Consider the following 14170-nt stretch of genomic DNA (forward strand, 5'->3'; position numbering starts at 1 on the left):
ATCACTACCTGAGAGATCACAAAATGAAAATTCTCCAGAATATTATAATCAAATTCAAGACCTCCCAGGCCAAAGAAAAAATACTTTTTTAAGTTGTCCTAAAGAAATCTTTCAAATATCAAGAAGCCACACTCAAACTTGTTTAAGATTCAATAGTTACCACCTTAAAATAAGTGGGGGCCTTGAAAAATGATATTATAGAAAGCAAAAGAGCTGGGATTATAACCAAGAATTACTTATCCAGCAAATCTGACTATAATTCTTCAAGAGAAAAAATGGAAATTTTATGAAATGGATGATTTTCAAGTTTTCTTGATTAAAAGACCAGAACTGAACAGAAAAAAATGACATACCAATGCATAAAAATGTAAACATGAAAAAGAAAGCATAAGTGACTTGATAAACACAAACTATTTACATTTTGATATGGGAATATTATATATATCTATATATATATATAATATAAATTGTAATAACATTATTTGGAAAGCTAAAAGATTTTATACACAGTGCAAAGGATTGAATTAATTATTTAGGATGATGAAAAAAGGTAAGAAAAAGATTTCCTGGGAGAAGGGAAAAAGAAGAGGAAGAATAGGGAAAATAACTTTACCTGAAAGAGGTATATAACAAAAAAGCTTTTATTGTGGAGGGGAAAGTCGGAAGATAGGAAGAAATGTTTTAACCTCCTCATATTGAAACTGATTCAAAGAGGGAAGAATATGCTCATGCATATTTTGTTTAAATATGTATGTATTTAGGTGTATATATATATATACATATATATGTTTGTGTGTATACACATACACACACGTATGTGTGTATGTGTGTGTAGAGTTAGAGAGAGATAGTTATAGATATAGATGCAATCACAGTTGGGTATAGGAATTTAGTTTGCCAACAAAGAAGTAGAATGGCAAAGAGGTGAGTTGGAATGGTGTGGTAAAAGGGAGGTAATGGGCAGAAGCAAAAGAAAAAGACTTGTTATAGGACAGTAGGAAAAAAAGAGAGAGGAAGATATGTAGGAAAAAAAGTAACATAGAGAGAAATATTTAGCAACCATGACTGTGCATGTTAATGGGATAAACTCATTGATTAAAAAAAAGAATGCCTAGGAGAAGGAATAAGAAATCAAAAGGCAACAATGTTGTTTATAAGAGATATACTTTAAATAGAAAAATATTGATGATTTATGAATATAGACTAAACATATTTCTCTCTCTTAATCTCTAATATTTTCTTTTGTAAATTGATTAATGTATAAATATATTTTATATGACTATACATGTATAATATATTTTATTGCTTACAGTCTCATAGAGAAGGGCAGTGAAAGAAGGGAGAGAGAGAGAGAAATAAAATTTGGAACTGAGAATAAGAAGAAAACAAAAGTTTAATACTTGTCCTTGCATGTAATTGAGGAAAATTGAATATTATTTTATAAAGAAATAGAAAGACACACCCTTTAAGTAAAATTAAGGGTCTGAAGCAGAATCTATTATACATTTCATGAAACAAACAAAAAAGTCAAGTGTAACAATCATGATCTCAGAAAAAGCAAAGATTTGATTAAAAGGGATAATCAGGAAAACAATATTTTTGTTTTAAAAAGGTGTAATATGCAACAAAGAAATATAATTACTAAATATATGTACAAAATGGGAAAGAATCCAAAAACTTAATGGAAAAATTAAATGTCTAATAGGATGAAATAGATAATACTATATTAGTGTAGTGCCTTAGATCTCAAAGAACTATATAAATCTAATCATAAAAATATAAGATATTAAAGAAATAAATAGAATTCATCTCAGCAGTTCAGAGAGTCAGGACAACTGCATTAGACTGGCAGGGACTATGTTATCCCTATCCAGAGGAAGAAAAACAAACCAAAACACACACACACACACACACACACACACACACACACACACACACACCAACCCTTCAGAATCTGATGAAAACTCATCTATTATATATATGGAAAGTAACTAATCTATAAACATGTTTATCAAAATATGTATGTACAATGCCAATTCATTGCTAAGGGGATTGGGTTGGGAAGGGAGGGTGGAAGGAAATTTTGTAACTTAAAAAATATACCTGTTTATATATGGACGAAAATAAAGAAAAATCTCAGTAGCAGTTAAAAAGGAATTAAATAGAATTTTAGAAAAAAATAGTTATGATAGACCTCTGGAGAAAATTGAAATGGAATAAAAGAACAATAAATGGTAATTCATTCCATTAACACAATTATAATATTTCCCTCTATCCTACTTTTCCTATGAGAATACCTTGTTCTTAGATCTTGGGGGTGGGGTGGGGGAAGAACCCTATATATTAGGGCATAAAAGCTCAAAAAGAAATGAAGAATCTCATAGGATGATGCACTAAAAATTGCATGTAATAAAGAGTCAGGGGAAGATAAATAAAGAACTAATTAGAAATTAAAAAACTTTATCTTAAATAATTGGTGGATCAAAAAGCAAATAATAGAAATAATCAATAACTATATCCAAGAGAATGATAATAATGAGACAGCATACCAAAATGTATGGGATACAGCCAAGGTTGTTTTGAGGGGGGAAATTATACTTCTAAATGCCTATATGAATAAAATAGAGAAAGAGGAGATCAATAAATTGGGTATGCAAATAAAAAAAGCTAAAAAAAACCAAATTAAACAACCCCAATTATATATGAAATTAAAAATTCCGAAAATCAAGGGAGAGATTAATAAAATGGAAAGCAAGAAAAACATTGATCTCATAAATAAAACTCAGAGTTGGTTTTATGAAAAAGCCAGTAAAATAGACAAACCTCTGGTTAATCTCATTTTAAAAAAGAAAGTAAATAACCAGTCTCAAAAATAAAAATGGTGAATTCACCACCAATGAGAAGGAAATCAGAGATAATTTGGAGCTACTTTGCCAAACTGTATGCTAATAGATTAAAAGAAATTGAAGAAATCATCAATAAACTCCCCAATAAAAAGTCTCCAGGTTCAGATGAATTTACAAGTGAATTCCACCAAACATTTAAAGAATGATTAATTCCTATTTTACATAAACTATTTTTTAAAAAATAGGAGGAGTTCTTCCAAACTCCTTTTATGACACCAACATGGTGCTGATACTTACCTAAACCAGGAAGAACTAAAGGAAATTATAGACCAATTTCCCTAATGAATACAGATGCAAAAATCTTAATACAATTTAAGCAATGAGACTACATCAAGTTATTACCAGGATAATGTACCATGGTCAGGTTGGATTTATACCAGGTAGGCAGGGATGGTTCAACATTAGGAAAACACTCAACATAATTAAACATATCAAAAGTAAAACCAACAGAAATCATATGATTATCTCAATAGATGCTGAAAAAGTCTATGATAAAATACAACATCCATTGCTATTAAAAAACACTAGAAACTTTAGGAATAAATGAAGTTTTCCTTAAAATAATAAATAGCTTCAATCTACAACCATCAGTGAATATTTTATTTAATGTGAATAAACTCAACAAATTCAGGAGCAAAACAAGAATGTCTATTATTACAATTACTATTCAATATAGTATTAGAAATACTAGAAGTAGCAATAAGAGAAGAAAAAGTAATTGAAGGAATCAGAATTGGAAATGAAGAAGCAAAACTTTCACTCTTTGCAGATAATATGATGGTATATCTAGGAAACCTAAGAAAGTCACCTAAAATAACTCCTTGAAACAATTAACAAATTCAGCAAAGTAGCAGGATATAAAATAAACCCACATAAATCATCAGCATTTCTATATATGGACAACAAAGCCCAAGAAAAAGAGATAGAAAGAGAAATTCCATTTAAAGTTTAACTTTAGTAAACATTACATACTTGAGAATATACCTCCCAAGACAAAACTGGAAACTGTATGAACACAATTCTAAAGCTCTCCTAACTCAAATAAAGTCATATCTAAATAAATGGGAAAATGTCAAATGCTCATGTATGGGTCAAGCTAATAAAAATGACAATTCTATCCAAATTAAACTACTTATTCAGTGCCATACCAATCAAACTACCAAATAACTAATTTTCCAAGCTAGAAAAAATAGTAACAAAATTTATCTGGAACAACAAAAGGTCAAGAATAGCAAGGGAACTGATGAAAATAAATGTAAAGGATAATGGTCTAGCTCTACCAAATCTAAATCTATACTATAAAGCAGCAGTCATCAAAACTGCCTGGTACTGGTTAAGAAATATAGTAATGGATCAGTGGATTCAGATTTTTTTAAAAGAAACTGCAGTAAATGACTACAGTAATTTACTATTTGACAAACGCAAAGACAGCAGCCTCTGGCATAAGAATACACTATTTGACAACAATTGTTCGGAAAACTGGAAAATAGGCAAAAATTAGGCATGGTTTCTCATCTCATACCCTATACTAAAATAAGGTCCAAATGGGTATAGGATTTAGACATAAAGAGCAATAAAAAATATACTATCTATCTTATCTATGGAAAAGAGGGATACAATTTGACCAAACAAGAATTAGAGCATATTATAAACTGCAAAATGAATTATTTTGACTATATTGAATTAAAGATTCTGCACTAATAAAATTATTGCTGGCAAAATTAGAAGAAAACAAGAAATCTGGGAACAATCTTCACAAACAGGAGTTCTGATATAGGTCTCATTTCTAAAATATATAAAGAATTGCATCAAATTTATAAGATTACAAGTCATTCCTCAATTGATAAATGGCCAAAGTATATGAACAGGTAGTTTTCAAATGAATAAATTAAAGCTATATATATATATATATATATATATATATATATATATACATATATATATATATATATATATGAAATCATATGAAAAAATACTCTCAATCACTATTGATTAGACAAATGCAAATTAAAACAACATTGAGGTATCATATCACACCTATTAGATTAGGCCAGATGAGAAAAAGGGAAGAAGAACAATGTTGGAGAGGTTGTGGAAGGATTGGGACATTGATGCATTGCTGGTACAGTTGTGAACGGATCTAACCTTTCTGGAGAGCAATATGGAACTATGCCCAAAGAACAATAAAACTATTAACACCATTTGACCAGCAATTCCAATTCTAAAACTATATCCAGAAGAAATTATGAAAAATGAGAAAGTCCTACATAGTCCAAAATATTCACAGCAGCTCTTTTTTGTAGTTGAAAAGAATTGGAAATTGAAGGGATGCTCATCAATTGGGTGGTGGTTAAACAAGTTATGGTACATGTATATACTATGGAATAGTATTGCTCTATAAGAATCCATAAATGGACACAGTCTAGAGAAGTATGGAATGACTTAAAGTATCTTATGCTAAGTGAAGGGAGTAGAGAAAAGAGAACAATGTATACATCAACATTATGTGATGAACAACCTTGATGGAAGCAGCTCCTCTCAACAGTCCAAAGAGCTAGAATAACTGCATTAGACAATGGTCTATATGATCTCTAACCAGAGGAGGAAAAACAAAACAAAAACAAAACACAAAGAAAAAGAAACAAATCCTTCTGAATCTGATGAACATTTTATAAAAATTATGTCTTTTGTATCTGTTTCCCCTTAATCCTAATTACTCATGCCAAAAATTACAAATTTGTAAATATGTTTAACAAAATATGTATGTAAAATGGTAACCTGCTGAGAGGAGAGAAGTGGGAAGGAAGGGCAGAGGGAAAATTTGTAACTTCGAAATATGCATGTACATATGGATGAAAATAAATAAATAAGACTACATGAAGCAGAAATGTTAATCACTGTCTTTCATTTCATAATGCATAAAATTTAATTAGAAACTAATCTAATTCTAAAAGAATGAGTGGTTAAAGAGCAAATCTCAAACAATAATAATTTCATCAAAAATGACAGCAATGAGACAGGATTTCAAATTTTATGGAATAGGGTGGCTAGGTGGCAAATGGATAGAGCACTGGCCCTGGAGTCAGGAGTACCTGAGTTCAAATCCAGCCTTAGACATTTAATAATTACCTAACTGTGTGGCCTGGGGAAAGCCACTTAACCCTACTGCCTTGCAAAAAACTAAAAACAAACAAATAATAAAAACAAAATTTACAGAATGCAGCCAAAGAAATAATTAGGGGAAATTTTTTAATCTCTAAATTTTTACATAAATAGCATAGGAAACAAGTGACACCTGGATGGTACAATGGAGATGGCACTGACCTTGGAGTCAGGAGGACAGGCATTCGAACCCAATCCCAGACTTGTAATATTTTTCTAACTATGTGACCTTGGGCAAGTCACTTAACTTTGATTAGCTCCGGTCCAGGGCCATCTCCAGTCATCCTGATTTATATCTGGTCACTGGACCCAGATGGCTCTAGAGGGGAAATTGATGCTTATTACTTAGGACAATATCCCATAATGAAAATCCAAATTACTGCAAAGACAATGCCTGGACTGCATAGGCAACATCTTGAAAAGCAATAAAGCAGGAGCAAAACCCAGCCCCAGTATAAAAAGCTTACAACTATACTCCCTATACACCAGGAGCAGAACTTGACTATAAAAATGATCAGAACCAAAAAGAGCACTAACTATAGAAAGCTTCTATTCAGACAACGATGATAAAAATGCCACCTTAGAAGAATAAAGCAGTGACAAATTACCTACAAGGAAAATCACAAACAAATGTATGATACTATTCATTTATGTTGATTTACGACTTAGCAAAACACCCAACTCACTCAAATCCAATTTATGTTCTTGTCATGGTATCAGCTCCCTAATATCATGGTCTTGATTGAGAAGGAAAGACAAACATTATCATCATCATCATATTCACATCAGGAGAAAAGATGGATTTTCAGTGAAATAGAGGACTTCCAAAATTTTCTGATAAAAACACCAGAATTAATCAGAAAATGCAATCTGAAGGGATTGTACATAGAGGATATGACTATAAAAATATATGAAATCATGTGGACTATGAGGGTGGTTACCCAGATTAATTAGACAGAAGGAGAAAGAGTTTTTAGAGACTCTCTATGTGATTTAATCATATTTTGACCTTACTTTACTAGATATTTTAGTTAATGAGGGTTGTAGTATAATAGGGACAGAGGGTGGGAGTGTACTTAGAAGTACTGAACACAAATAGATCAGGAAGTGATATTGTGTTAATCCATACTTTAGTTGAGGGTTATTGTGCTCTGGTTGGAGTATTAAAGGGACAGAGCATCTTCCATATTTTGATTGAGGAGAATTGTAGAGCTATGACTTGAACTATTGATATGGAGGGAAAGAATATACTTAGAGGGACTGGACATGAAAAGATCCTGAAATGATTTTGCCTTGCAAGATGCTTTGGCTATAATTAGAGGGCATGTAGGTATAAATGGTGCAGAAAATGATTTTTCTTTGCATGATGCTTTGATTCATGAGAACTGTGTGTGTCCATGGAAGGTACTTGAAAAGAAGAGACTATATAAGACAATTATAAATTGATGTGATTTATGACTCTTGAAAAGTATAGAAAGGCATGTACTTAGTGACTATAAGGTAAAGCTGCTTAGCATTCAAGACATCAAGCAACCAACCAACCTTTGAGAATGGTACTCCTATTAGGAGAAATAAAATGAAGAAATGCTATCAGTCAATATTTATTAGAGAAAAGCAAATTAAATCAACTCAAGGGAATGACCTTACAACTATCAGATTAGTTAAGATAACAAAAAAGGAAAATGATCAATATTGGAGAGGTTGTGGGAAGACTGGGATATTAATATATTGTTGGTGGATTTCTGACCTAATCCAACCATTCTGGTGGACAATATGGAACTAAGCCCAAAGAGCAATAAAAGTCAATCCTACTCTTTGATACAGCAATACCAATACAAGGCCTATATCCTAAAGAAATCACAAAGAAATGGGAAAAATCTCACATCTTCAAAAATATTTAAAGTGGCTCTTTTCTGTTGTAGCAAAGAACTGGAAATTAAGGGGATGAACATTAATTGGGGAATGACTGAACAGATTACAGTATATGAATGTTATGAAGTACTATTGTTTTATAAGAAGCCATGAATGGTTGGACTTTAGAGAAGCATGCAAAGAATGGCATAAACTGATGCTGAGTGAAGGGAGCCTAACCAAGGGAACATTGTACACATTAACAACATTGTGGGTTGACGAATTATGATGAATGCAGCTCCTCTCAGTAGTTCAGAGGTCTAGAAAATTTTAGGAGGTTTATTATGGACAACAACATTCACATCCAGGAGGAAAAAAGTTTGAATGGATAATTTTTTCACTGTTTTTTAAAATTTCTATTAAGTTTTTTACTTCCTATCCTGTGGTTTTCTTTCTTTTCCCATAGTCCCAATTCATCAAACACAACGGGCTAATATGTAAATACGTCAAAGACAAATGCATATATACACCTTTTACCAGTGTTCACCAATATATAGATATTTGTATGTATACATATATACATATGTGTGTAATGAAAACTGATGAATGTTGAAAAATTTTCATGTAATTGGAAAAATAAAATATCAAAGTGAAAAATAACAAGCTTATCAATGAATCAGACATGCAATCACACACACACACACACAAGTAAGAAAAAACAAAATCCCAAATTAAACATCAAATTGGAAATTCTGAAAGTGAAAGAGTAATAAAATTATAATTTAAATATACAATGAATCAAAGAATCAAAAAATAAAACTTACAACTGGTTTTATAAAAAAATAAAATATTTCTAATATGAAAAGAAATTTTACTATTAGAAGCTATTTTGCCCAATTTTATGCCAATAAATCTGACAGTTTGAATAAAATGGAAGGATATGTACAAAAATGTAAATTTCTGAGAAGAGGAAATAGAAGACTTATACAAACTGTTCTTTTTAAAAAAGGAATCAAATCTTTGAAGAAGAAAAGAAGAAAAAAATTTCTTGTAGCAGATGGGTTTACAAATGAATTCTACCAAACATTTACAAAGCAATTAATTCTGGTATCATATACACTATCTGGAAAAATAGGCAAAGAAGGAATCCTAGAAATTTTTTTATGACCCAAATATTGGTCATATATAACAATGAGTAAAAACAGAAAAATAAATATATAGGCCAATATCTTTAATGAATATTGTTGCAGAAATTTAAATAAAATGTTAGTGAGAAGATTGCAACCAACATATCAGGAAGATCATACAATATGATGGAATTTATACCAGGAATTCTAGGCTGGTTGAACATTAAATAATTGTTTGTAATATCCATATACATGAGCAAAATAACTAAAAACACATGACTACCTCAACAGTTGTGGAGAAAGCTTTTCACAATATATAATGCTTATTTCTATGAAAAACACAATAGGATCCATAAATGGATCTTTCCTTAAAATGAAAAATATTGCCTGTATAAAACAAGAGCAAGCATTATTTGTAATGAGGATAAACTACAAAACCAAGAGTGAAGTAAGTATGTTCACTATCACCACTATTATTCAATATTTTAGTAGAAAAATTGATTAGAGCATTGACAAGAAAAATAAATTGAAGGAGGCTATGAGGAAGTAAAACTATACTTTTTGAATAGAATATGATGGTATACTTTAAGAACCCACAAAAATCAACTAAAAATAATAGTTGAAGCAATGAACAGCTTTAGCAAAGTAGAGGTATAGAAAATAAACTCAAATTACCAACAAAGTCCAGTAGGAAGGGGACTGGTCCTAGTAGTCCTTTTGTATCAAAGACAACCACACAAACCAACCAAGTGATTGGTGACATTAGTTGCACAATTATGTTTATTATAATGATGAGTATGCTGTGCAAGATATCCTTCTCACTCATTTTTACCAAAATTTTCTATCTTATAAATGGTTTTGGTAGGAAAAGTACTATTGGGGATTGTTATGGGAGTCTCTTGACCTTATATTGGTTTTGCTTCCTTCTGTGTCAATAAGGCACCACAACATATTATCAAAAAGGGACAAGCACCAGCATGTGACATTTGACAACAGAACGCGACAATCCAATAAATCCTAACCCGCCCCTTGATGGAAAAATCACCAATAAGGTATGTAGTCTCAGACCTTCCACCTTTGAGTTACCCATTAGTATGACAAAATTGGCAGTAGCTTTCCACTAAGACAATGTCAACTTGCCATTCATAGGATTATACTGATCTGTTCTAAGTACACTCCTTTGAACTCCATATAGAGAGAGTGCCAGGAGGGGGAGCTGCAGCTCCTCATCTAGTCACAGAGCAGCACCCCACTATGGGGTGATATTGGAAAATAAATTAATTAATTTTGATTAGAGTTAATTAGCAAGTTTCTTTTTTCCTCACCAAAAAAAAACTACTATTGCCTAGATAAGAAAGAAGAAAATGGGGGAGGGGGAGGGAATCATAGCAATTTTCTCTAATAAACTCATTTTTCTCAAATATATAGGGATCTGAATCAAATCTATCAAAGGATAATAATTAGTTTTTAGAAGAAGCAATCAAAGCTATCTATACCATATAAAAATGCTTAAAAATACTATTGACAGGAGGGATGTAAATTACAATAACCTCACCACTATCAGATCAATTACCATGGTAGAAACGAAAATTGATAAATGCTGAAGGGATGTGGGAAAAAATGGGACACTAATAAACTCTTGGTGTGAGGTAATCCAATTAATCTGGAGAGGGATTTGGATCTATGTTCAAAGGGCTATAAATACCACATGTGCTTTGATCCAGCAATAGAACTAATAGATCTGTATTGCAAAGAAATCAAGTAAAAGGAAAAAGGGGCATTTTTTGTTCTAATAATATTCATGGCAACTCTTTATGTGCTGTGGAGCTGGAAATCAAGGATGAAATCAATCATTTGGGGAATGATTTCAAAAGTTCTCAAATGAGATTGTGACTGAATACTATTGAATACTATTTTACATGTAAGAAATGTTGAGGAAGAAGATTTTAGAAAAACCTCAAAGTGAGGTGAACATGAACCAGAACATTGTATGTTATTATAGTAATAGTACAATGATGAACAACATTGAAAGATTTAGCTGCTTTGATCAAGATAATGATTTAAGAGAATTACAAAGAACTTGTAATGAAAAATGTAAGCTACCTGCAGGGAGACATTTGGGGAAGACTGAGGTATTTTTTACTTTGTTTTTCTTGCTCTTTTGCCACTTGTTAATTTTTTAAAATCATAAATTTATATAAAATTGAAAATTACTTTGCAAAATCAATTTTCTCCCAGTATATCAAAGTTACATTAAGTTGTATTCAAAAACATTTCTATTTATTCTTTCATTTTTAAAAGTAATTGTATAAAGTATTTATTAACATATTAAAACCCCAACTACTAGAAATAGGCCTGGTTAGTAGTAACTGTTAAATTTTTCTTCATTGCTCAAAATCAGTGCTAACATATTGAAGTACAACAGTTAAGGTGTCATGTTTCTTTTCAAGAAGAGGAAGCAAGTTGTCACAGTGGATAGAGCATTCATTTTACCTGGTGTCATGGAGAACAGAGTATAAAACATAACCTCAGACACTTATTAGCTGCATAACCAAGAACAAGTCACTTAACTTCTATCTCTCAGTTCTCTCACACATTAAAAAAAAGGATAAAAATATTACTTACCTCAAAGGGTTGCTGTGAGGAGAAAATAATTTTTATAAAATTCTTTACAAACCTCAAAATGCTATGTTTGTTTATATATGTATAGACATACATATGTATATATGTATGTACATATGCAATCACTAATAATTATTACCTATTACTAAAGGAGGGGGGGAGGCATTCAGAAAAATCAAAGAAAAGAAATAGTGAACTATCCCTTTTTTATTCAAAGGATCCAAGATTTATTTTTCAATAGAATTAAATTATCTCTAAGTATCATATTAAATAAGAGATACTTTTTATATAGTATAACTGGCAAATTTCTCTCATTAACCTACTGAAATTAACTTAAATGATTTGAGTTTCTACAACAACCCATCTAGAAGAAATGGCCAATAATGCTGAATCCTTGATGAAATATCACATGAAGTAATGGCTAATTTGAAAATAAAGTTTTGAAAAGTCTGACACTTCCTGTGTATTTAAAAAAATACATTCTGATGAGAATTGGAAAATTTCAGCTTGTCAACCAGATATCTGAGTCATTTTAATATATCCAAATAAACAGATGTTTGGAGAAATCATGTAGACACAATATGCAATTGGCGGACTAAATCATTCCATTTTCTTTCAGATGGTTGTCATTGTGTGGGCAGTCCAAATCTTCAACAGTTTTTCTAATGAGTTGCCTTTCAAAAGAAAAGAAAGTAAACTTTGTTGAATAAAAGCCATTTTTTGAAATCTGGAGGGCCAGTCAGGAATCTTCACATGCCAAAAGTGGGTTGTTTTGATTTTTGCTTGAGCTAAATGAGTAAGAGGCTGATGCAGAACAATCCATTATCATACTCTGTCTATTTATATGCCTGTACAGATCTTGGCAGAATGGGAGTTTGAGAGAGTTACTGTACAGTAATTCTAAGAACTCAGATCTAATCATATTGGTTCCTACTCAAAAGTTATTTCTAGCCTAACCTTTCCAAATGTCCTCCATCTTCCCATGCTAGCATTAATGCTTAATATAAAAAGTACCACATCTACAAGACTATCTCTCCATTTTCTCACCCATGTCAGACACAAGAAGAAAGTCAACAGTCCAAATACAGATATTTGACGAAGAATATTTTAAGGTGCTTAAAATCTACAATAGATTTCCATTGAGGAAGTAAAGCATCTTTTCTCAGAAGCCTGTAATACCAAAATATACTCATCTTCTTCTGATAATTAAACATTACTTAAAATAAAAGATGAATGAGATAAAGCTCTTAATTCCCTTTTGCAATTCTCTGATTCTTATGTGAAATCAAATTATTTAGACTGGAGGAATGGGGCAGGATGCTACTATGGTGTTTTTCTTCTAGGAAACACTGGAAAGCCATTTAAGCTGACATTTTATAGACAGATTGGAGAATTAGGAAGGCAAAGAGGTTATGAATCAAATTTGCTTTGGATAGATTGGTGTCTATTCATCTGCTAAGCTGTCACCTCACTAGAAATTTTCTTTTATCAGTTTTCACTAATGCTTATGTGGCCTTTATAGACATTGACCCAGAAATAGGAGTCTTGAATTCTCTTTACAGGTATATCAACTCCCTTAAGAATGTGTCCTTAAAAATGTCACTTGACCCATAAAATGGAAACTGATTGCAAAATAGATTAGAAATCACAATCTGACAATGTTATTTTAAATAAACATCTAAAAATGAGAAATATAGAGTTCTAAAGAAGGGCAGTATAATTTACTAAGATTCAGCTGAAATAAAAATAATCATGATGTGAAATTTAGTATTAAAATAGAGTTAATTAAAAATATAAACTATGAAATTATATTAAAATAATAAGCACCATAGAAATTCAAGCTATTTCAATACTCAGTCAATGCTATGGCAATGGAATTTTCAAAGGAAAAGTTAAATTAATGATTTATTCTATAAATATAAATATAATATATTCTATAAATATATATAATATAAAAGTAATAAAGTGGGAGACTAATTTTCTCCTTTCAGAAATAGATAATTAAACAAAAAATGAGAAAGTAAGGAAGTTAATAGAATCTTTGATGAGATAGAAATGATAGATATCTAGAAGGAGCAGAATGGGGTTAGAGAGTAATATACCTTTTCTTAGTGGTACATGGTTATCCTTACAAAAATTGACCATATATAAGGGCATAAAAACAAAAAAATGGGAGAAATATTTTATGGACAGCTTATGAAAAAATTTTATGGAAAACTCCATTATATATCTCAAATATATAAAGAAATTTGTCAATTATAAAAAATATGAGTCATTGTACAATTGTTAAATGGTCAAAGACTATAAGTTAGAAGTTTTCTGATGAAGAAATAAGATCTATATAAAGTCAAATAAAAATGCTCTAAATCAGTACTTAATAGAAAATATGCAAATTAAAACAACTACGAGATATCATCTTTTACCTATCAATTGGGGAAAGTGAGAAGTGTTTGAGTTGATAAGGGAAAAAATGGGACACTAATTCACTGTTGTTGGAACTGT

At 31.0% G+C, this 14170-nt stretch overlaps 1 protein-coding gene across 1 annotated transcript in view; it reads right to left on the bottom strand.

The window, feature by feature from the left end:
• TENM3 (teneurin transmembrane protein 3) overlaps window positions 1-14170 on the bottom strand; it is a 3314517-nt gene that overhangs the window by 2774313 nt on the left and 526034 nt on the right. The gene's annotated exons all lie outside the window — the stretch shown is intronic.

This window comes from Macrotis lagotis, chromosome 3 (genome assembly GCF_037893015.1).
Source record: "Macrotis lagotis isolate mMagLag1 chromosome 3, bilby.v1.9.chrom.fasta, whole genome shotgun sequence".
In the NCBI taxonomy this organism is placed as follows: Eukaryota; Metazoa; Chordata; class Mammalia; order Peramelemorphia; family Peramelidae; genus Macrotis; species Macrotis lagotis.